Source organism: Diceros bicornis, chromosome 16 (assembly GCF_020826845.1).
Source record: "Diceros bicornis minor isolate mBicDic1 chromosome 16, mDicBic1.mat.cur, whole genome shotgun sequence".
Taxonomy (NCBI): domain Eukaryota; kingdom Metazoa; phylum Chordata; class Mammalia; order Perissodactyla; family Rhinocerotidae; genus Diceros; species Diceros bicornis.
In genome coordinates, this window is record NC_080755.1 from 21,695,229 (window position 1) to 21,716,891 (window position 21,663).

The 21,663-nt window shown below is 42.1% G+C and overlaps 1 protein-coding gene across 4 annotated transcripts in view; it reads right to left on the reverse strand.

Annotated features, from left to right (window-relative positions):
* KCTD1 (potassium channel tetramerization domain containing 1) overlaps nucleotides 1–21,663 on the reverse strand; it is a 188,174-nt gene that overhangs the window by 66,806 nt on the left and 99,705 nt on the right. Inside the window, exon 1 of one of the 4 annotated variants that reach the window (XM_058556925.1) lies at nucleotides 4,623–4,643. The exons of the other annotated variants lie outside the window; for them this stretch is intronic. The gene's annotated coding sequence lies outside the window, so the exon portion shown is untranslated. Of the gene's footprint in view, nucleotides 1–4,622; nucleotides 4,644–21,663 lie in introns of those variants that run through there. 4 annotated transcript variants of the gene reach the window in all.

A 21,663-nucleotide genomic window follows, 5' to 3' on the forward strand; every position in this document is an offset into this window, starting at 1 on the left:
TGAACAGGAAGGCAGGGATCAGGGTGGGGCGACTACAGGCCAAAGAACACCCAAGACTGCCAGCAAACCAGCAGGAGCTAGGAGAGAGGCCTGGAAGAGACACTCCCTCACGACCCCCAGAAGGAACCAACCCTACCAACACCTTGATCTCAGACTTCTGGCCTCCGGAGCTGTGAGACAATAAATTCCCCTTGTTTAAGCCACTTGGTTTGCGGCACTTTGTTATGGCAGCCCTAGGAAACTAATACAATAGGGTACATTTTTTTTTTTTCTCCAGTTACATTAGGATAGGACACTTTAGCAAACTGTAATTTTCTCAAGTTTAATCAGATCTTGATGGCCTCTATCCCCGAGACAGGAGTCTACCAGACTCTGCTCAACAGCAAATCTGCATGATTTTGCTCACGAAGAATAAAGGCTAGTGTTTTCTGAGCACTTACTCTGTGCCAAGTGCTTTGCATTGAGTCAACTCATTTCATCTCTGCAATGACCAAGGAGTAAGAATTAATGTAACACTATTTTCAGATAGAGAAACTGAGGTTTACAGAGGTTAAGTAATTTGGCCAAGTCACAAAGCTAATAAGTGGGCGAGACCTACAGCAGATTTCAAGTGTCTCTCACAGTGCCTGTACCCTACTCTGTGAACCCGAAACAGCACTGGTGGCTCACAGCCATGTGGGTACTTTTGCAGTTTCTAAATTATTAGAGCTAAAATTATTGTAAATAGTACAAATAAATTTACAGGGATGCATTTTTTTTTTGTTATTAAAAAATTACATTTCTTCCTGCTGATGTTGTAGACTTGTGTTTCCCAAAATGCTATGAGAAATAGCAGCACTAGACATTACTGGTGGGGGAGGGTGGCGAGTTGATGATGAAATAAATTTGGGAATCACCAAGTTAGACAGGTTTCTTTCTATAGGATTTCCAAGATGATGGCATTGTTCCCCAAACTTTCCTGACCTGGGAACACTGCATTTTAGGTACCTATTGCAGGAACAGCGTTCCCTTTCACTCACTTTGGGGAAAGTCTAGAGTGCACAGTGACTTCCTTTCTGTTTGAACTTGCCATGGGATTTGGTTATTCAAAAACTCAATTTTTGCATCTATAAAATGTGGATAGGGGCCAGCCTAGCGGTGTAGTGGTTAAGTTTGTGTACTCAGCTTTGGCGGCCTGGGGTTCACCAGTTCAGATCCTGGGCATGGACCAACACACTGCTCGTCAAGCCATGCTGTGGCGGCATCCCACATACAAAACCGAGGAAGAATGGCACAGATGTTAGCTCAGGGCCAATCTTCCTCACCAAAAAAAAAAAAAAAAAAGGTGGATAATAATCAATGTTTTACTATCTGAAAGGGTGGTTGTAAGGCTCAAATTAGGTAAAATATATGAAAGGGCATTAAAATCTGAAAAATCATAAACCTAAGGCAAGCCTTGTGTGGTTTTGTGAAAATCTTAGTATTTAACAGTTTTTGAGTTCAGAAAAATAGTGGTGGGAAGCCTCCCTTAACCTACCCCTGATTCTTCTTTGCTAAATTAAGAAAAGCTTCTAGCAGATTGGAAAATGCAATGTGTGGAACCCGAAGGATTAAGGTTTAGGTGATGGAAATCTGCTGGTGCTGTTCAGAACACTCTCAGGCTCTGGGGTCTGAGCACTCTCACTAGAAAGCCCAGCTCATGCCAGTGTGGCTCCCAGCAGAGAACAGCCTGGAATCTGCAGTCCAGGAACACCTTGACTGAAGAGGACTTGAGGGCTTCGAGAGTGCTGGATATGATGATGAGGAGTAGGGAGGTGTTGTGTTAACTCAGGAGCTTCTCAACTCTTAACTTGGTGGCTTCTAACGCAAATGCCCTGAGACCACCAGCGTGGGCATCCCGCCACTGGCCCCCTGCCACTGCCCCGTTCAGGAGCTGCACCTGGGAGCCTACCTTGAGGCGAGGCGCTCACCCTAACAACTGGATTGCGATGCTGGACCTCACCTGAGCAAACTGCCTGCTTTCCAGCAGGGGGGCCTGCCTGTTGCTCAGACCACATCCACCCTTACTCATGGCCACATCTGCCTGCTGGGGGTGCCAAGGAGAAGGTGCCCACAGGATCCCCAAACCCTTTCAGGCTTTGGTGACAGAGAGAAGAAAAGACTCCAGAAGACTCCCCTAGACTACACATAAGGAGAATATTCAAGGTCTCATTTTATTTCCAAACATTCTGTCTCTACAGATAGAATTAGCTCCATTTCACTGTACATATGATTTTAATTTTTTCCCTTAGCAATGATTTGTATTATTTATGTGAGCCCCCAAATTCACTCATGCACAGGAATCAATATCTCAATGACATGATTCCATCTTCTTTCTACAATATCTGATTTTTCCCCAAATCTTTGAGCAGCTGCCGTACACTAAACATGTAAGAAAGCGCTACCTTTCAAAATGATACAGGATGCATGCAATATGCTTAAACATGCATATTAACTGTCTGAAGCCCTAAGAATCCATAAGGAAATGTAACAGTGGTTGTCTCTAGGGGGTAAAATGGGAACTGGAAGTCAGAAGTCGGAAGCAAGGTTATTTTTCATGGTATATTTTTAAATTTTAACATGTACATGTGTTCAATTATAGAACATTTTTTAAATAAAAAAAAAATCGAAAGGCACAAAACCACATGTCCTTCCAGGGGTATTTGCCAGAGCTGCAACTTTTACTCCTCCTCTGACGAAATGCCTTGATCTCTCTGGTTCTATGTACTGCCTGGAAAAACTCCACCCAAAAAGGTCCTCTGGAAAGAATGCTTAATATCAAAAGAGTTCATTTCCCTAAAAAAAAATCTCTCTCCTTAAAACCCAGCCAATACTAGCCACAGTCTCCAGAGCCTTCCTTTGATGAGTCTGGCAAAGAGCAGAATTATGCAAACACCAACTTTTAAAATCTTGGCTTATTTCTCACAATGCAACTATCTTTCTACCAGTAAGGACTTTCCAGAAGGCCTCAGGGGTTAAGAGGAAAATAATACTAACCAGATAACTAGCATGCACTGTGCTTTGCGTGCCAGGCCTTCTGCTAAGCAGGGAACAGACATCCCCTCGTGAGACAGGGCTGCTAATATCCGTACCTCACAGATCAAATGTTGTCAGGAGATTAGTGACTTGCTTCAGGCCACACGACAAACTGCAACAACGCATGTGCTCTGGTCCTCTTTGCAAGCTGCTTCATTTCTGGGGCTGAATGCTGGGATATGATTATTCTGTATAAGCCAGTGTTCACAACTCCCCATTGCCTCCAGTGAGGTCCAACTGTTCCATCATTTCCTTCTTTGCACCCCAGAGGTAAACTTTAGCCAGAGCTGTTCCCTCTGCCTGTTCTTCCCAGGGTGGGTCCCTCGTGCCACTGAGCTTTCTTTCCTGAAGGCCCCATTTAAACAGCCCCACTCCCCACTAACCACCTGTCGTGTCTGCTTGTTTTCATTTTCTGTACAACACTTACTACTATATCACATTTTCTTGTTACCTATTTCTCCTTTTTGTCCCTCTCCTTCTCCCTAGAACATAAACTCCAAAAGGCAGGGCCCTTGTCAGTCTGGTGGACGGCTGTCATCTCCAGAGCCTACACAGCACCTGTAGTAGGTGTTTAAGGAAGAGTAGTTGGGAGATATGCAAATTATTTAATATCTCTAAACCCCCATTCCCCAGGGTGGGGCCCCCAGTTTATACAATCCTGGAGGCAGGAGACCAGTCTTTAACAGCATTTTCCTCTGGGTGGAAAAAAACAAATCCAAGTATGCACATAATTGTGAGTCAGTTCAATGTGAGAAGAGACCAGCAAGGAAGCAGCCCTTCCTTGACATTTCGGGGTACCCAGGGTGCAATGGGAGGAGGGAGATGTGTCTCGCATGCACAGTGAACCTCCTGGGGCCTCATTCATGAACTTCAGGAAATCTGGGGGGGTTCCTTCCATCTCCTTGAGGCTGTGGTCTAGATCGGTGTTCCAAACAGTGGAACATGCATCCCCGCGGAGGTGCAAGGTTATTTCGGGGGTACGCGGTAACTATTTTCTTGTTTCTAAATAGTCATAAGCGTGTTTCAGTAAGTATTAGAAAATAGAGCTAGCACATCACACCTCTGATTTCATGGCTATCACCTGGCATGAGTGTAAAACAGTCAACAGAAAAATACTAGGTAAATATGAATACTGGTGAAACGAGAAAGAGCAAAAGTCACCGCCATGGTGTGCGGAGAAGTCCGATAGGGGATTCCTGCTTTACTCCCGTCTCCTCCAAGGCATCCAGAGGGATGCTGGAAACCAGGGGACGCTGGGTAAAGACTTGGTAATGGAGAACACCATGCGTGGATAAAGAAGCTTAACGCCAAAGGGGATCTTCTCTGAAGAATTGGTATTTTCAGTCCAATTCGCCCTGCATATTTTGGGATTTTTTCCCCAACAATTTTCAAACCACAGAATTTACAATTACCAGTTTCCATAGGCTTTAAAGCAACATATTTTCTGTATAAAGTAGCAATGAGTAAACAGTAGAACCCAGAATACTAATGCTTTAGCCCCTTAACCCCCAAACTACCTTTCTCTGTCTTTCTTTTAAGATTCCTGCTGCGAACACAGTTGTCAGTACCTTTAAGAAGCACAGCTTCTCCTCTGGCCCTTTAGGAACAGAAACTTTCTCTGTAAAACAGGAGAGAGGCCAAGAACACATCCTCAGCTGGTTGCCCTCCAGTGATTTGGGAGGCCAGGGTCAAGGGTGGGTCTGTCTGCCCTCCCCTCCAACTCTGCCAACGAAAGAGAGGAAAAAAAGCTTCTATTGAAATGTTAACTACAGAGAGCTTAAAAAGGGGGGTGGGGAATACTTACAGAGAAAAGAGTAAAGCTGAAATTAGATGTCTTATTGCTTTAAAGTCATAATTCCAGGTCAGTGACTGGATTTTTCTTTTGTGTACAAAAGTACTCAAACCAAAACAAAGCTATTACTAAGGTTCTATCAAGATCTTCAGAAAGGAGAGACTGAAAAACTAATTTTTATGTTACCATGGAAGAGGATGACTGCAAACAAACAAAGAAATAGGGGGGATGAACGGGCAGAGCAGAGAGGATTTTGGGGGCGGTGAAACTATTCTGTCCAATACTCCAATGGTGGATACATCATTGTACATTTGTCAAAACCCATAGAATGTATACCACCAAGAACGAACCCTAACCTAAACCATGGAGTTTGGGTGCTAAGGAGATATCAATGTAGCATCATCAACTGTAACAACGTACCACATTGGAGCCAGATGTTGATGGGGGGAGGCTGTACGTGTGTGGGGAAGGATGCATATGGATACTCTCTGAATTTTCTGCTCAGTTCTGTTGGGAAACTAAAACTGCTCTAAAAAATAAAGTTTATTAATTAAGAAAAAATAAATTGAAAAATTACACTTGTTGCAAATCAAAGTAATTTTTTCCAGAAAAAGCCAGCAAATAGAAGCCTGTCTTTTTCCCTTATATGCATCTACTTTACTCAGGCCCAACTAAGACTGAAATCTAGAAATTTCTCTGCACACATGCACGATACTTAAAATCAGTTAAAGTGATGCCAACAAGAGCCTATCTTAATTCCAAGAAACTTGAAACCAAGCACGTTTCACAGAATGCAACTCATCTGCTCGCTCCCTGGTCTGAGAAACATTTTCAGACAGTGTTCCTATTTTATCCAGCTTTTCTTTCAGTAAAGAGGGCCCCTACCTTGAACTTGATCCTCTGCTTTGTCATGGACTCAATTCAAATACAAAGGATGTTCACTCCTCCTTCTCCTAAATGGGGAAGACTTGGTTGTATGAGGAACAACCTTTGTGTGGGAGCAGCGATCCTTTATGACCAGAGATCCAGACTCCCTGAGGAGCACGGTGGGTGGAGGGCGGGGAGGTGAGGCCGCAGGGTCATCTGAGTCTAACTTGGGTCAGTCTTTTCCTTCCGTGATTTTGGAAAAGTACACAAAATATTAATAAAACAACTCAAAGCCAGTCATTTTACCTGTCCTCCGGTTCCTGCCACGCCACCGTCCTTCTTACTCTCTACTGACTCCTTCCCACCAGCATATAAACACGTTCCGGTCTCTCCCATCTTAAAAATATACAGAACTCCCCCACAAGCTCATCTCCCGCCCCACCTCCCTCCAGCTCCTGCTCCCTCTCCTGGAAAGTCAAACCTGAAAGAAACCCCCGGACTTCCCTTTCTTCACCTCTCATTGGTCCCTCAGCACACTCCAGTGTGGCTTCTGCCCATCTCCCCACAAAACTGCCCTGCAAAGACCACTAACCGCCCCCCTGTGGAGAAGCCAGAGGACATACCCCGTGGACTCATCTCACCTGAACTCTCAGCTGCGTTAATAAAATCGGCCACTCCCTTGGCTCCTGATACACTATACCCCACCAGTTCCCCTCCTCCCCCTCTGGCCCCTCATTGTGGCTCTATGCCCTTAATTCCTTCTCTGCCCCGCCTCGGAATATTCCAGTTTCTTGAGGCCCTTTTCTCTTCTCCCACTACGATTTCTTTATAAGCAAAATAATCTACCCAAGAGACTTCAATTGTCATCTATAAACTTCCAAATTTTATCCTTCAGCCCAGACTTTTTACCAGACCTGCTTATTTACTCACTTATCCAACATTTCCACTTGGGTGTCCCATGAGCCTCTCAAATTGAACATCTCCAAAGCAAAACCCACCAAGTCCCCCAGTGCTCCTTCTACAGTGGCCCTGTTTCAACATGCAGCACTACCATTTGTCCTGTCCACTGCCAGAACTTCTTCCGCGCCCCCAATATCAATCCCCACGCCCTGTGGACCCTACCTCCCAATATCTCTCAGAACCATCTACTAATTCTCCCCACCCCACTACTTCTATCTTAGTCCTTAGACACTATCACCTCTCCCTTGCTCTAGTTCCTCTGCAATCCACAGTCTACATCTCAACTGAAGAGAATTTGTTTAAAAAAAAGAAGTAAGTTGGATCCTGTCCACCTCTGCTTAAAATTCTTCCATAACAGCCTACACCATAAGATGAGGTTTGAAACTTTTAAAATGGCCTGGACACCATAGGGCACTTGCCAGACTCTTCAGCTTTCTCTCAACACTTCCCCATCATTCTCTATGCTTAAAGCCCACAGACTTCCTTTCTGTTCTGGAATATTCTGGAATGTTCCATGTTCTTTCCTGTCTTGGGGCTTTTGCACATGCACTTCCTTCTGTCTACCATGTCTCTCAGATCCAAATCCTTCTTCCATTCTCTGTTCTCTCTGCACCCCCTTGAAGTGAATATAAACAGTATAAAGCCCAAAGGAGAATAAGAACCGAGAGAAATAGACCAGTTGAAAAACAGACCAAGAAGGAAAAACAGACAGGTAGGTTTATATCCTTTTATTAACTGTACTTTGCCCTCTCAGAACATATTCTTTAAGTTTAAAAAAATGTATCCCAAGGAGGTTGTTCCTAAACCAGAACAGACATAAGCTCCCAAATGGTATTAAACAGCTGTGAGAATACTGATTTTATTTTCTGTAGCTGTGAACAATCAAAAAGGCATCTGAAATCCATCACCAAATCTCTTAAAACTAAAATGGGATTAGTGACAATCGTCATTGATATTTTCTAATACAGTATATGATACGTCTAATATTAATAGAATTAACATAGGAGAGTGAGAAGAGGCTAAATAACATCCACAAAGACCAAAGGTAGACAGCTGGACAGACAGACAAGTAAAAGGAACTCTCTTCCTGAAACCCAAATTATACCGCTGACCCCCTAAACTTGGAGTTTCCTAAGAAATTCTCAACTGTGTACTGTCAACTCTATAATTTGAGCAAATACTGTACATTGGATGATTCTGTGAAATCAATGTGTACCTTTATAAAAGGGTTTCTCTTAGCTGTTATGGGGTTGGCAGTTACGCCAGGGAAAGGCAGAGGAGAAATGAGGGCTATGGGGAAAGGAAAAAAGGAAAGAAAAGAAAATCTGAGTAGGCTTGAGGTAGAGAAGTGAAGAACATTGGTCTAGACCTAAAGCACCAAGGAAGAGGCTGAAGTCCAGGTTTGGTGACCCCGGGGCAAGTCCATATTAGTCTTGCCCCTCCCTCATCCCCAGAGGGCACAACCTTGCCAACCAGACCCACATCTCTACTAGGACAGCACTGCTACCACCACCACGTTTCACTTGGCTGGTGATTTATTTGGGTGCCTGTGATTCCTGCTGTGTGCTAAGAAATCAACACAGGAGAAGAAATTAAATTTGGGACACATGCAGTAGGAACTTCACTTAATCTTCAGGGGCACTGTCTCAATCATCTGACCCTCCAGAGCACAGGACGCTCCCCAGGCACACAGCAGGTGTGCCACAGATATTTAAGGAAAGGTTTTTTTTTTTTCCTTATGTGCTATCGGAGGGGCTTTTTATTTCTAACCTTTACAGCTAAAGAATTAGTTTTCATTTTTTCACACGAGGGTAAAATATTTAGATCCTTTCTGCTGAAGGCTAGGAGGGCAAAGATTATAAATTCACCTTAAAATGTTATCACAAAATATTTTTATTCATTTCTACAAAGACTTTTGAGCGCCTAAAATGTGCCACCCACTGTGCCAGGAATAGAGCAGAGAGCAAAAGAGGCAACGCGCCAGGAACAGATCTTATGTAAAGGGTAGCATGAATAAAGATCATGAAAATATGAACTCTCACTCGTAAAATATTCAACTATTAGTTTTTGAAGGGCTACTCTGCATATGGCAAATAAAGGATAAAATAATCCTAAATTAGAAAATTTTAAACCACAGATTGAAATACATTAAGTCAGATATAACACTTTATATATCACATTAAGTCAAATATTGTAAAAAAGATATATATATCTCCTTAAAACATATAAATCCCAACCAGAAATGGCAACAGACACTCTAAGTATACCAAGTATGTTTAAACAGCCTGACCCGATATTGAAATTCACATCAAGGACAAACGAGGGCTCTAAAACAGAATTTCCCTCAGCGGATTTAAACTGCGATCTAATTTACAAACATTTGATTTGTAAAAATTTGATTTGCAGGCATTTTTGCCAGGATAGAATCATAGGCTCTTAGGGCGGGAAGGATTCTGAAGGTCACCTGACCAGTTATTCCTGTAACAGTTGTCTCACTGAGAAGGGCTTCCCGTAAATTGGTTTAGGTGAGCTAGTCTGATTAACACCCAGGGAGGTTAGGCTACAGCTTAGCTGTAACCAGCAGCTGCATCAGCTGATCTCTCATTCTCAAATGTTAATCCCATGATTCTTTAGCATCAGCAATATGGACTAAGCTGTTCACAAACAAGTGTGTACCTATGTTAATATATATATATATATATATATTCCATCAGTAATACCTTAGCTGCTTTCTTTTACAGGGAGGGGGAGAAAAAGCATAGATTTTCTGACAGACCCATCCAGTGAGGCAGTTCAGGGAAGTGTGTACCTGGGAGAAAAGAGACCTCAGTCCCTCAGCAACTCGTGCAGCATGAGAATCAACTGAATAAAGTCTGAAGCAATCACACTGTAATGGTTACAAATAACCTAGCAAGTGAAGAGAGGGGGCTTTGTTGACCAGGAAAGAGCTTCTGAGCCTATGAATAAACGATCAATTCCTGACTCTGGACCAGATTCTGCTACTCGATCTCCCTGGGCCTCTATTTCTTCACCCTACCTAACTAGGTGAGGCAGTCAGATGTGTTATCCCCTCTGAGTTCTTAAGAAAGGAATGATGCTAACACCTGTTCTGTAGTTTACCTGTCCTTCTGCTGATATTTAATTGGGGAAACTCTAAATCTGATGTGGTTCATCGCCCAGTGACTGCCTTTATCTGGAAGAATGGATGAGGCCAGTCACAGCTCCATCTGCCCTGGGTCCACGCAGAGCCTCATGTAGCATGAGCAGTCAGTGTGTGTGGCCTGCTTCCGTGTGGGTAGGACCCAACTGATAGCAGAGACGGCACATCAGGAGAGAATAGCCACCTAGTCGCTTCAGTCTATTTTAATGATAGTTTTGTTAGTTTTAATGTCTGTCACTCCCACTTGAATGTCAAGTCCATGAGAAATGAGACCTGTCTTGTTCTTTATCGGGTCGTCAGTGACCAACACATAGTAGGTGCCTAATGAATATTTGTTGAATGAATGGACACATGAGAGACCTGGGATACAGCATGGGTTTGCCATTTACTAACTGTACTTCCTGGGGCAGGCTACTTAATCTCTCTAGCCTACAAGACTGTTACAAGGATGAGATGGAATAATGTGCACTGAGTATGTACAGTAACATGTTACATATATGTTAGCTACTGGATTGATCATGGGGACGAATTCTTCAGGAATGAGATGTGTAGTCCCAATACCAAGCAATGCACTGAAGGCTAGTAATCTAATTACAATTCGTACTTCATGATGCAGATAATATTTACTGACTTCACTTTTAAACAAGTTGGTATAAACTAAATTAAGACTAAAATGTGAATTATTTGATGATTTATGTCAGTTGAGCAAGTATCTTATTTGTCAAATCGGAAAAGAGAGTTAGGAGAATGACACAATCTCTTTCAAATTAGCACTTTAACACAAAGGGGGCTATGTTCTACATAACAAATGGCCAGAAAGTTTCATATTCTTTATTTTATCGATGAGATCTTTTCTGGTTGTAAATTATCATCTGGTCGTATGTATTGTTTTTAATGATAAAAGTTTAAAGGATCCTAGTTCCATATTCTATATGATTAAGATACTTGTTTATTCAAACAAATTTAGAATATGCTTTACTGATATCACAACATTCTAAAGAAATTTATAGAGATCAATTTCTATAAATTCATTGCTTATAATTAGGAAAAATCAAATTGTGTGTTTTTTAATGAGATGGATAATTTTATTGAACACTGAAGACTTACATGGTCAATACTTGTAAGTCATTGCAACTTTTATCTGTTTAAAATTTACTTAAAAGTTAGATCAAAATTAATCCTTAAACATTTTATATAAAGTATATTTTTATATAAATTTTAAGTAAATTTATACAAACTAAATTATCTTCATGACAAATGAGCAGAGAATAAAAGCTTGAGGATTTAATTTTACTTGTATATGTTAGTGAGTTACACAGTGGCTCAAATAGGGACACCTAGAATTTAATATCCATCTTTCTCTAAACTTTACAATTTTTATTATTTGTCTTTTGATTATCGTTATTTTCTTACCATATATGTGGGTTCTTCAACTGGTTTCTTTGTATATTTCCATTGTTTCACCTGTGCTTATAAATATTTTGTGATTTTTTTTGGATCCTCTGTCTTAGCTTTAAAAGAGAATACTGAGGGCTGGCCCCGTGGCTTAGTGGTTAAGTGTGCGCGCTTCGCTGCTGGCGGCCCGGGTTTGATCCCGGGCGCGCACCGCTTCTCCCTGCGCACCGCTTCTCCGGCCATGCTGAGGCCGCATCCCACATACAGCAACTAGAAGGAAGTGCAGCTATGACATACAACTATCTACTGGGCCTTTGGGGGAAAAAATAAATAAAATTAAAAAAACCCCCACAATTTAAAAAAATAAATAAATAAAAGAGAATATTGAGAATTGTATACAATCCCCCTACTTTTCTTCCAGCCTGTCAATAATCTTTAACCAAGAGAATTTTTTAAAATAAGTTATCAGTTATTGGGCACTTACTCTGAGCTTTTACTACTCACAACAGTAATATTCCCATCATTCCTACCCAATAGATGAGAAACTAGGTAACTTGCCCAAGACCATCAGGTGAACTAGTCTCCTAACTTTAACGTGGCCTCTCCTTTGGTAAGCCTAATTAGAACTGAGGAGGGTGCTGGCCCGTGGCTTAGAGGTTAAGTGCGAGCGCTCCACTACTGGCGGCCTGGGTTCAGATCCCGGGCGCGCACCGACGCACCACTTGTCAGGCCATGCTGAGGCCGTGTCCCACATACAGCAACTAGAAGGATGTGCAACTATGACATACAACTATCTACTGGGGCTTTGGGGAAAAAAAGGAGGAGGATTAGCAATAGATGTTAGGTCAGGGCCGCTCTTCCTCAGCAAAAAGAGGAGGATTGGCATGGATGTTAGCTCAGGGCTGATCTTCCTCACATGCACAAAAAAAAAAAACTGAGAGGGAATGTTAGTTTTCCTCCAAACTTCCTGTAAGACTGGAGGTGTCTTAGCTACTTACCTCTCCTTTCCTTTTTTTCCTAAGGTGTCTTTTCCTTGTTTTCCTTTTTGCTCTGTCACCAAAGTGTCCTTAATCCTTTGTGTTATCTGTTGTCACCAGCGAAAGGGCTACACATCTGTGGTTGTCACTTCCCAATGATGTTCTTGCAGCAAGATTCAGGTGACCCCAGGACAGTGGAATCCGTTTCTGTGCCTGTTCCGGCTGGGCAAGAACCGTCTGCCAGGAGCAGCAGCCAGGGAGAAGCCTCCGCAGGAAGGCCTGTCATCCTGTGCCAAGAGGTAAACCCTGGCCCCATAAAGTGCCTTAGTATTATTAAACATTTTCTATTTGTCAGGCACTTTATAGTCATTTTTATTGGTTCTTTTTACTAGTCATAACTCTGCATCAGAACCGTGTTCACTTGTTCTTTTAATTAAGTGCTCTGAGTGAAGTGGAAAAGACTGAAGGCCTTGGGGAGCAACTCTTCAGATGCCAAACAGTCAGGGAACAGATAGAGAACCGCAGAGACCCCGACCTGCTCCCAGGGAGCCTCAGACCCGATGAGGAGCTGGCCAGCCCTCGACTGCTGCAGAAAGGGCTCCCCTGGGAGCTCGACTTTACATTAAGATCCCAAAATCAGCCTGCCCAGTGGCGCAGCAGCTAAGTTCGACCATTAGGCTTTGGGTGGCCCGGGCTTCGCGATTGGATCCTGGGCGCGGACCTCCTCACAGCTCATCAAGGCATGCTGAGGCCGCGTCCCACATAGAACTAGAAGGACCTACAATTAGGATATACAGCTATGTACTGGGCGCTTTGGGGAGAAAAAAGAAAAAAAAAAAAAGAGGAAGATTGTCTACAGATGTTAGCTCAGGGCCAATCTTTCTCAAAAAAAAAAAAAAACTTAACTTACAAAAAATCAATCTGACTGTCCCTTTCAGGGTGTGCTGACATTTGGAAGACTGGGCCATTCTATTTCACCCTATTCCAGAATGTTCCTTTTTATTTTCCTGTAGCTCCAAAAGCACAAAAATCACATTAAGATGCTTTTAGTTTTTATTTATTTTCTTTGTGAGGAAGATTAGCCTTGAGCTAACATCTGATGCCAATCCTCCTCTTTTTGCTGAGGAAGATTGGCCCTGAGCTAACATCCTTGCCCATCTTCCTCTACTTTATATGTGGGATGCCACCACAGCAGGGCTTGATAAGCAGTGCATAGCTCCACGCCTGGGATCCGAACCTGCAAACCCCTGGGCCACCGAAGCGGAGCACGCAAACTTAACCGCCATGCCATCGGGCCAGCCCCAAGATTCTTTTAGTTCTTAAAAGACACATCCATCCACATACTTTTTTTTTTTTTGTGAGGAAGATCAGCCCTGAGCTAACATCCATGCTAATCCTCCTCTTTTTGCTGAGGAAGACCGGCTCTGTGCTAACATCTATTGCCAATCCTCCTCCTTTTTTCCCCCAAAGCCCAGTAGATAGTTGTATGTCACAGCTGCACATTCTTCTAGTTGCTGTATGTGGGACGCGGCCTCAGCATGGCCGGAAAAGTGGTGTGTCAGTGTGCGCCCGGGATCCGAACCTGGGCCGCCAGTAGCGGAGCACGTGCACCTAACCTCTAAGCCACAGGGCCGGCCCCCCATCCACATACTGGTGCTTCAGTGTCCTTTTTCTCAATGCCTAACTGTCCCACTTTTATAACTTTGGCTATAAATTACAGCTAAAAAAGAACCACTATGTAAGAACCCTGGACCTGCAGTTAGAAATGGAAATTTAACTTTGCTTCCCAGTAGTAAAGTGAACTTGAGAAACTGCATAACTTCTCCAAGGGTCAGTTTTTCTCATCTGTAGAATGGGTATAATCACACTTCCTATTCTCCCCCTGCAGCTTCCTTATACTGTGTGTATAGAATATCACAGGACTTATCCCATCGTCAGGGTTTATTCCTCAGGTTACTCGTCTGCTTCCCGCACGAGACTCAGGGAGTCCTCCAAGGCCAAGAATTTTATCTGCATCCCCACCGTTTACCTAACCCAGAACCTGACACTAGGAAGTGCCCTATGAAGCTTCCTTAGAATGAAATCAAATCACACACAGCAAAGCCTTTTGCAAAATGTAAAGCACCATTCACGTGTACCTTAGTAACCGATTATTCATAGTATGTCTCATAGGCCCGAGACGTGAAAGAAATGATGCTAGGTACCAGAGGGGCCAGGCTTTCGGTAATTGTAAGGGCTCTAATTACAGTGTAAACTGGGACCCACTACCAGTTCTGAATTTCTTTGGGTTATTGCACAATCTTAAAATATGTGGATAACAACAGGGTGAATATTTAGAGGGGCTGATATGCAGTGAGATGTGGCAGCCTACTTCATGCTGGGACATTAAAATTGCAGTATACTAAGGCGCTCCCAAGAGGTCTCAATGTGATAGCAAAGAAAAGGCTTAAAGTTTTCACAAGGCAAGATTTTATTTTTTCTGAGTTTTCACATCCTCCTTACACACTTTTAAGGTTTAAATGTTTAGACTTCCAGTTGGGTCAGGCCACCTTCAGTCCCATTTCTCAGAGAGTGATACACATTGTTTAGTCTCCATGGTTACTGTGAACAGTCATTAAATGAGATAAGACCCTCTTCTTCCTCTCCAATGAGCCCTCTGCCTGACTTCTAGGGATTCCCGTTGTACTTTCTCCAGTGTCTTCTCTGAACTATTTCTAAGTTATTCCTTACCTCCAAATCCCTGCCCTTGCACACAGTAAGTGCTCAATAGATGCTTTTAGAAACGAATACTATTTTCAGAGTTTTTCGTATACCACTCTCCTCCACCTTGACTTTTCTCTTCTTAGATCATAACTCGCATCCCATGAGGTGGTTCTAACATGCATCACTTGTGACAGCAGTGAAATGCTGGGGATAGGATCTGTGATGCCACGATCCTCTTCATAGGTTAAAAAAAATAAATAACTTGAGAAACATACCTGGAACTTTACCACTCCCCCTCTTCCTAATAAAATGAGCATGAAAACAGTGAAATCACCAGCACTATGACTATCCTACTGTTAATTATAAAAAATTAACATGTGAACAAACACCGAGTTGAGAGGAAAAGAAAATGAAGCTAGCATAATCAGGTTCCCAATATTCTTGTTATACTTTTATTTAGGTCTGTGTGTTTCTGCAACAAGATGTTTTTGAACTGCTACTCAATCCACTAAAAAATAAGTATTCTCCAAGTCTCTTTTGTTTTGGAGTAAAAAACGACTAGATATTTGTTCAAGACAGAAGAAAATATCTAAAATCTATTTAGATATAGTTTTGTCAGAAAGTGTCACAAAATAGAAACCAACATTCCAGATGAGCTGCCTTAATAAAATTAATAGAATTATTAATTATTAATTAATAGAATTAATAGAATTTTAAAAGCCCATGAACTTATCCTATAAGGACTGTGGTGGATGAATACTGTGAAAAGTCGAAGGGCAACCTAAATTAGAGGTTACACATCTCTGCATTGCCCTATCAATCATTTCTATTTTATAAGAGCATTCTGTCAAACTAAAAACAAGTCATAAGAAGCCATTAATTGGTCAGCAATGTTGCATCAAAACACCAACCAATTACCCCGATTCTGCAGTCTATTCAAAACATATATTAGTACACATCAACTTTAGTGGAACTTCTATTGATTTACATAGTCTCCAAGACAGAAGTATTAGAAAGTCATAGTGCAATTATGCATTAAGGAAATGCAAATACTGTAACAGAGGATCTAGCCAAATACAGGACCTACTTCCAGAACACTGAAACTAGACTGTACGAAAGTTATGGCTCTATCGACCTTCATAATGTTTGAAGAACCCGAGTATTACGACCACTCCCCTAATCCCAAACCATTCCAAATAAAATTTAATCTCTCGTGAAAAGCTGTTCATCTCATTCCAAGCCAACTTTTGTGAATCCACTGGAATTTGGGCAGCAATTACGCCCATCAGAGAGCTCCCTCTACCCTGTTCAGCACTTGAACATTCCCAAGGCTTCCTAAAGAGCAATGGGAAGGTTCTGCAGAACAAACCTAGAAGGAGGTGTGAAGATAGAGACCAGAGGAAGTGCTACTGGCCCAGCCTACGGATACCCCGGAAGAAGAACAGCAGAAAGGCCATGCACAGCACCCGAACAAGCTATTTATAAGAGAAAAATTGAAGCCTGGGACTTTATCATCAAGATCAGCAGTTTTTCATATGTAAAACCTTCTGTGCTAAGATCTTAAAATGTTTTAAGCACTTTTCAAATAGCACCTCATTTAACACTGAAGACCTTACGAGGTAAGTATTACCACCATCCCATCTGACCAAGGAGGAAACTGACGCACAGGGAGGTTCAGGGCAGAGCTGAGACTTGGCCCAGGGGGTCTGGCACTGGTGTCTGCTCTTAACCACTATGTGACTGGGCTTCTCAAAAGAGGCTGATAAAGTCCCCAGCGTCAGCAAAGGCTGGGGACCACACAAAGCAAAATGGAAGCATGTCACGTCCTGGAAATATTCTTTTGTGTGCTCTGCTTTTCTTTTCCTTTTTTTCTGTATTTTAACAAGTTCTCTCTTCTTAAGTTGCTCTAGGAAAGCACCTAAGGTAGTGATATGAATCTAATGTTATATCATCTTCTCTTTACTGGATTCTTTTATTTGAACAGTGGATAAGAATTCTGGAATCAACAGACCATGAATCTGACAGCACAGCCTCTGGAATCAGACAGGCCTGGATTCAAATCCCAGCATAGTTACTTACCAGTTGTTAGACCTTCAGCAAATTAGTCAACATCTGTTAACCTTAGTTTCCTCCTTTGTAAAATGGAAATAATAACCATAACTCCGTAAAGGGCTGTGTGAGGATTAAATGAGACACCAAGGAGACCATGCTCCTAAGTGATGCAGAGGCTGCCGACTGTGGACCACTTTAAAGCCCTTGGTACATCTTGGTCATTATCAGTGATTACACACCACTGCAAACTACAGAATCAGTTAGAAGTTGGGACAGATGACATCACATCTCCGCAAGGAAGGAATCACATTTGTCTCTGTGGACAGCAGCCCAATGAACTGAAAGCCTCCCTTCATTCATTCCTGCCCGGATCTGGTCCAACTGTCCACTCACTGACCCAGGACAGCTCGGAAGCCAGAAAGGTGAAACAGTTCACATTTCTAAGTTCCTGAAAAACTAGACGGCAAAAACCATAGCAAGTTCAGGTATTAGAACTAATCCACAAGCTCAAGAAACTTGTCTTAAAACACTTATTTCTCAGACTATAATAACAAAATGGAGGATTTTATCATGTATCAAATTTATATATAGATAGGTGTATCTATATCTCTATGAACATATTATCCATGAACATTTTGTCTAAATAGAGGGAGAGGTAGAGAAATCTACAAATATTAAATTAGAATATATACTAATATATACTTACTAGCTTCGTCCCTGGCATGTGGTACAAAGGCTCCAAATGGGAATGAGTGCTATAAATAATAGCTCCCTTTCTCTTGTGTCAAGAGAGGAAGGATGGGGATTGAATGGTGAGACACTGGACTGAACTGGGTTGACCTGGACTGGGGACATGGGAGTAAAACTAGAATTGATGATTACAAGCCTCCAAACTAGTCTTGACATTCTAATTTGGTAACCGAATTACTCACAGAGGAAGCAACATTTATCTCTGTCATCCTTCAGCATTCCTTTCCGAATTCCTCTCTTTTTTTCCCAGAAGCCTACAACCTAATGCTCTCTTAAATCTGTCAGCCCTTTTCAGGTACACATTTTTACCTCCTTCCTCACAGACCGGATCAAAACGCCCATCTACCAGGGTTCACTGCCAGGTGATCAGGGCAAAGCCGTAATTCAAGGTGTGAATGAGTCTAGATACTCCCAGGAAAGGTTTGCACTATAAAGATGATTTCTAAGTGTCTATATTCAGGTGGAGACAGGGCTGAAAGGCAGAGAATGGGCTGGTGATGTGGGAATAACTGACCTGTTCTTGCATATCCCCAGTCCTCTCCTTCAAGGTCTCCTCACGTTCCCTCAGTTTTCCAGGCTTATATAAATGGACTCAACACAGGAGACCTTCATCATCCTCACACCGCACCTTCAGATCTTTGGGACTTCCCTGCACCCCACATATTAAAAACAACCAAACTCTCTGCTTGGAGAGCCAGCAGGAGCTGAACTGTTTGCAATCACTAAACACAAATCACAAGTCTCAGAATGCAGTGGGTTTCCAGAAAAAGGAAGTTTCCACTGGGGTTCCCAAAGCAGCCCAAAAGCAAACTGCTGTGATGAAAACTCCCATTAAAGCTCAGACACTCTGGACTTACAATACTGTAAGATATTTCCTACTTCCCTTATTGTTGAAAATTCTGTGTCCAAAGACTTGGACAAAATTTAGGATATGACATGAATAAGAAAACGTCTGTCACTCATGAAAGTTTGCTGTCATATATAAAGGCATCGTTTTTGGGAAAAAGAAAAGGCTCTATTACCTTGTTAAACTATAAGCTGAAAGGAAGGAAGTCTGACTGTAAAGAAAGTGTTGAACAGAAGGACACGGAGAATTACTAAAAATCTAAAACTTGTCTAATTAGGTTGGCCTCCTGTAGTACTGGTAGACACACTGCGGTCTGTTGCCTAGTTTATAGCCACAAGAGTTAGGTAATACAGTCTCATATGCAGGTTTAATGTTGGCCCATAGCCCTTGCTGTAGCCAGATATCTCAAACGGCTTAAACACTCATTTACTTTTAGACCATATAGAAGCTGATTCTCTGGTATAAAGAGTCGACAGCATTCAGAGCCCATCCTCTCTCAAAGGAGAATAGCAGGCAAAGAGAAACCTCTACAGATCTGAAAACCCAAAGAGCCCAAAATGGTATAGAACCTAAAACTGTAAAAGTCCGCCTGTTTCCACTGCGATGTTCACGTGGCCAGCAGAGAATCACTTCAGCTTGAAGTCCACTAACTTGCCGGTTCTCTGCAAACCCCTACTGAGGGCCAGGCCTGAACCCACTCCTCTAGCAGCACTTAGCAGGTAGAAAGAGACTCAAGTAACAATGGTTGAATTGAATTCAGCATCTCTAGAACACTACTAGTGTTAAATAAAAAAGTTTATCAGCACAATGTTTCAAATCCTAACATTACGTCTTCTTTCATTTGAGTTTTACCAAGGTCAATCAATATCTCTTCCTGCACCAACTAATTCCCACTACCCCATCCCCTATCTAAATTCTCCAAAAAAGTCTTTAAAAAGGCATTCTAACTAAATGGTAGAATGCAGTGACTGATTGAGCAAGAGAAGTAAAATAGGTCCTAGAAGGAAAAGTTCCAGCACATGACAGACCCGCAGATGACTAGTTTATGTTTGGTCCTAAGATTTCCAACACAGGTAACCACACAGCAACTCCTATATCGATTTTGCTTTTGAAATGGCAGTTAAGATACCAAAAGACAACCTGAAATTGAACTTTTATTAAATAACTGAAGTGGAGCTTTGACTGGCCTAGGCCATGGTGCGAACCTGCCTACGTGCTCTCATACACAACCAGCAGTCCTATTAGACAAAGGGGCTCTTCTTGCTTGAAATCTATTTGCAATGACAAGAAGATGGCCTTTTAGGTGACATTCGTTAGGGGAGCCCAATTTTAAAATCAGGGTGACACATGATTTAAGTTTTAGATGAATGAGATCCACTTTCTCCTTTGGCAGCAAATACTTTTTTTTCTATTTCCTGTATCAGATTTAATAGACAGTGAGCTAACCTATATGTGGGTTTATATCAATTTAAAATAATATACCTGAGTATTGATTGCAATATTAATATGCAAGAGTAAAAATACAGCTTTCCCAAAATGACTGTTGCAAAACATTGAGTGCATTATCTTTTAACTTTATTTTGATCTAGTTTTAATATTTAAGGAGGCCAAAATCTTGCCAGTGAGACTTTGCCAAGTAGAAAATAGATTAATTTATAGATTCCTGGTACAAAAGCCAAAATATTAGGTGCTCAGTGTTTCCTGAATGAATGAAAAAAGTTGCATATTTATGTTAATGACATTTAGTTTCTCTATCAATTTGAACTTTCCATAAAGATGAGCAAACATTCCTGAAGTAGAAAAAGGAATGTAGCCACAAATTAATACTAAAAATCACAAAAATATCCATTTTAAACAAGGCAGTTAATCCTAATAGCTCCAGATAAACATTGCAAAAATGTCTTGTTAAAATTGCTCTAGTTGTTCAACACACAACTCGTTTCCCATTTATAGAAGGCTGATTCCATCTTTAAGAGAATAAGAGTCTCTCTCCCACCTAGTCTCCAAATTCAAAATAAGACTTTGGTGATTATTTCAATAATACATCAAATGCGTGTCTTTTTCTATCAAGTCGATAGATGGAACATTCCCTCTCCCTTCCCACACTCCAGCACCTGAATGAAATGAAATTCCCAGTGCTGTCAGCATCTGGCTTCTCCTCAAAGGCAAGGCCATAAACGACTGTGTGCCCCACAGGAAGGCTGCTCCAATCTTCAGCTCAAAAACTGTAAGGAACGACTCTGGCCCCTGATGAAGACAATTGGAACAGAAACAGGGGACATGCACCACTGGTCCCAGAATCTTTCCACTAACAGATTTCCTACTTACAGAATTCCTTAAAAGGATCTCTGGAAATAATTTGCGTTAAGTCAAGCAAGTGTTGGGCCGCCCCGTGGCTTAGCGGGTAAGTGCGCGCGCTCCGCTGCTGGCGGCCCGGGTTTGATCCCGGGCGCGCACTGGCGCACCGCTTCTCCCGGCGCACCGCTTCTCCGGCCATGCTGAGGCCGCGTCCCACATGCAGCAACTAGAAGGATGTGCAACTATGACATACAACTATCTACTGGGGCTTTGGGGAGGAAAAAAAAAAAAAAAAAAAGACAAGTCAAGCAAGTGCAACTGAAGACACCTTTGTCACAAGCTTACAGATGCTTCTAAGGTATTTTAGGGAGCGAATTTTCACATTTTTGTCTGGTACTGGAGAGAGGCACAGTCTATAAAAACTTGAGCAACAAAACTACCATATTTAGAATCTAAACTTCTATTCATACTCTTTTTTTGCGTAAATGATAAAGACTAAAGTTACGAATCTCTACCATCCAAGCTGAAGTACTGTTCTCTGAGCAGGAAAAACGCCTATGCTGATGCACAGACAATAAGATGTGGGATATGGCGTTAAACCTTTTGAAATGTACCATGTGATCTCCACCTGGAGCTAGGAGGCTGCACCAATAACGGGATCATAACAGCTGTGGGGAAAAAGGAACTAAAACTACCGTTGACTTTGAACACAGCCACTCAAGAGAAAGAAAAAGTCTGCTAAAGCAACCATCACAACCACCACCACAATCGCGCCCCCCCCAAAAAAAAACAAAGCCAGGTACTTCAC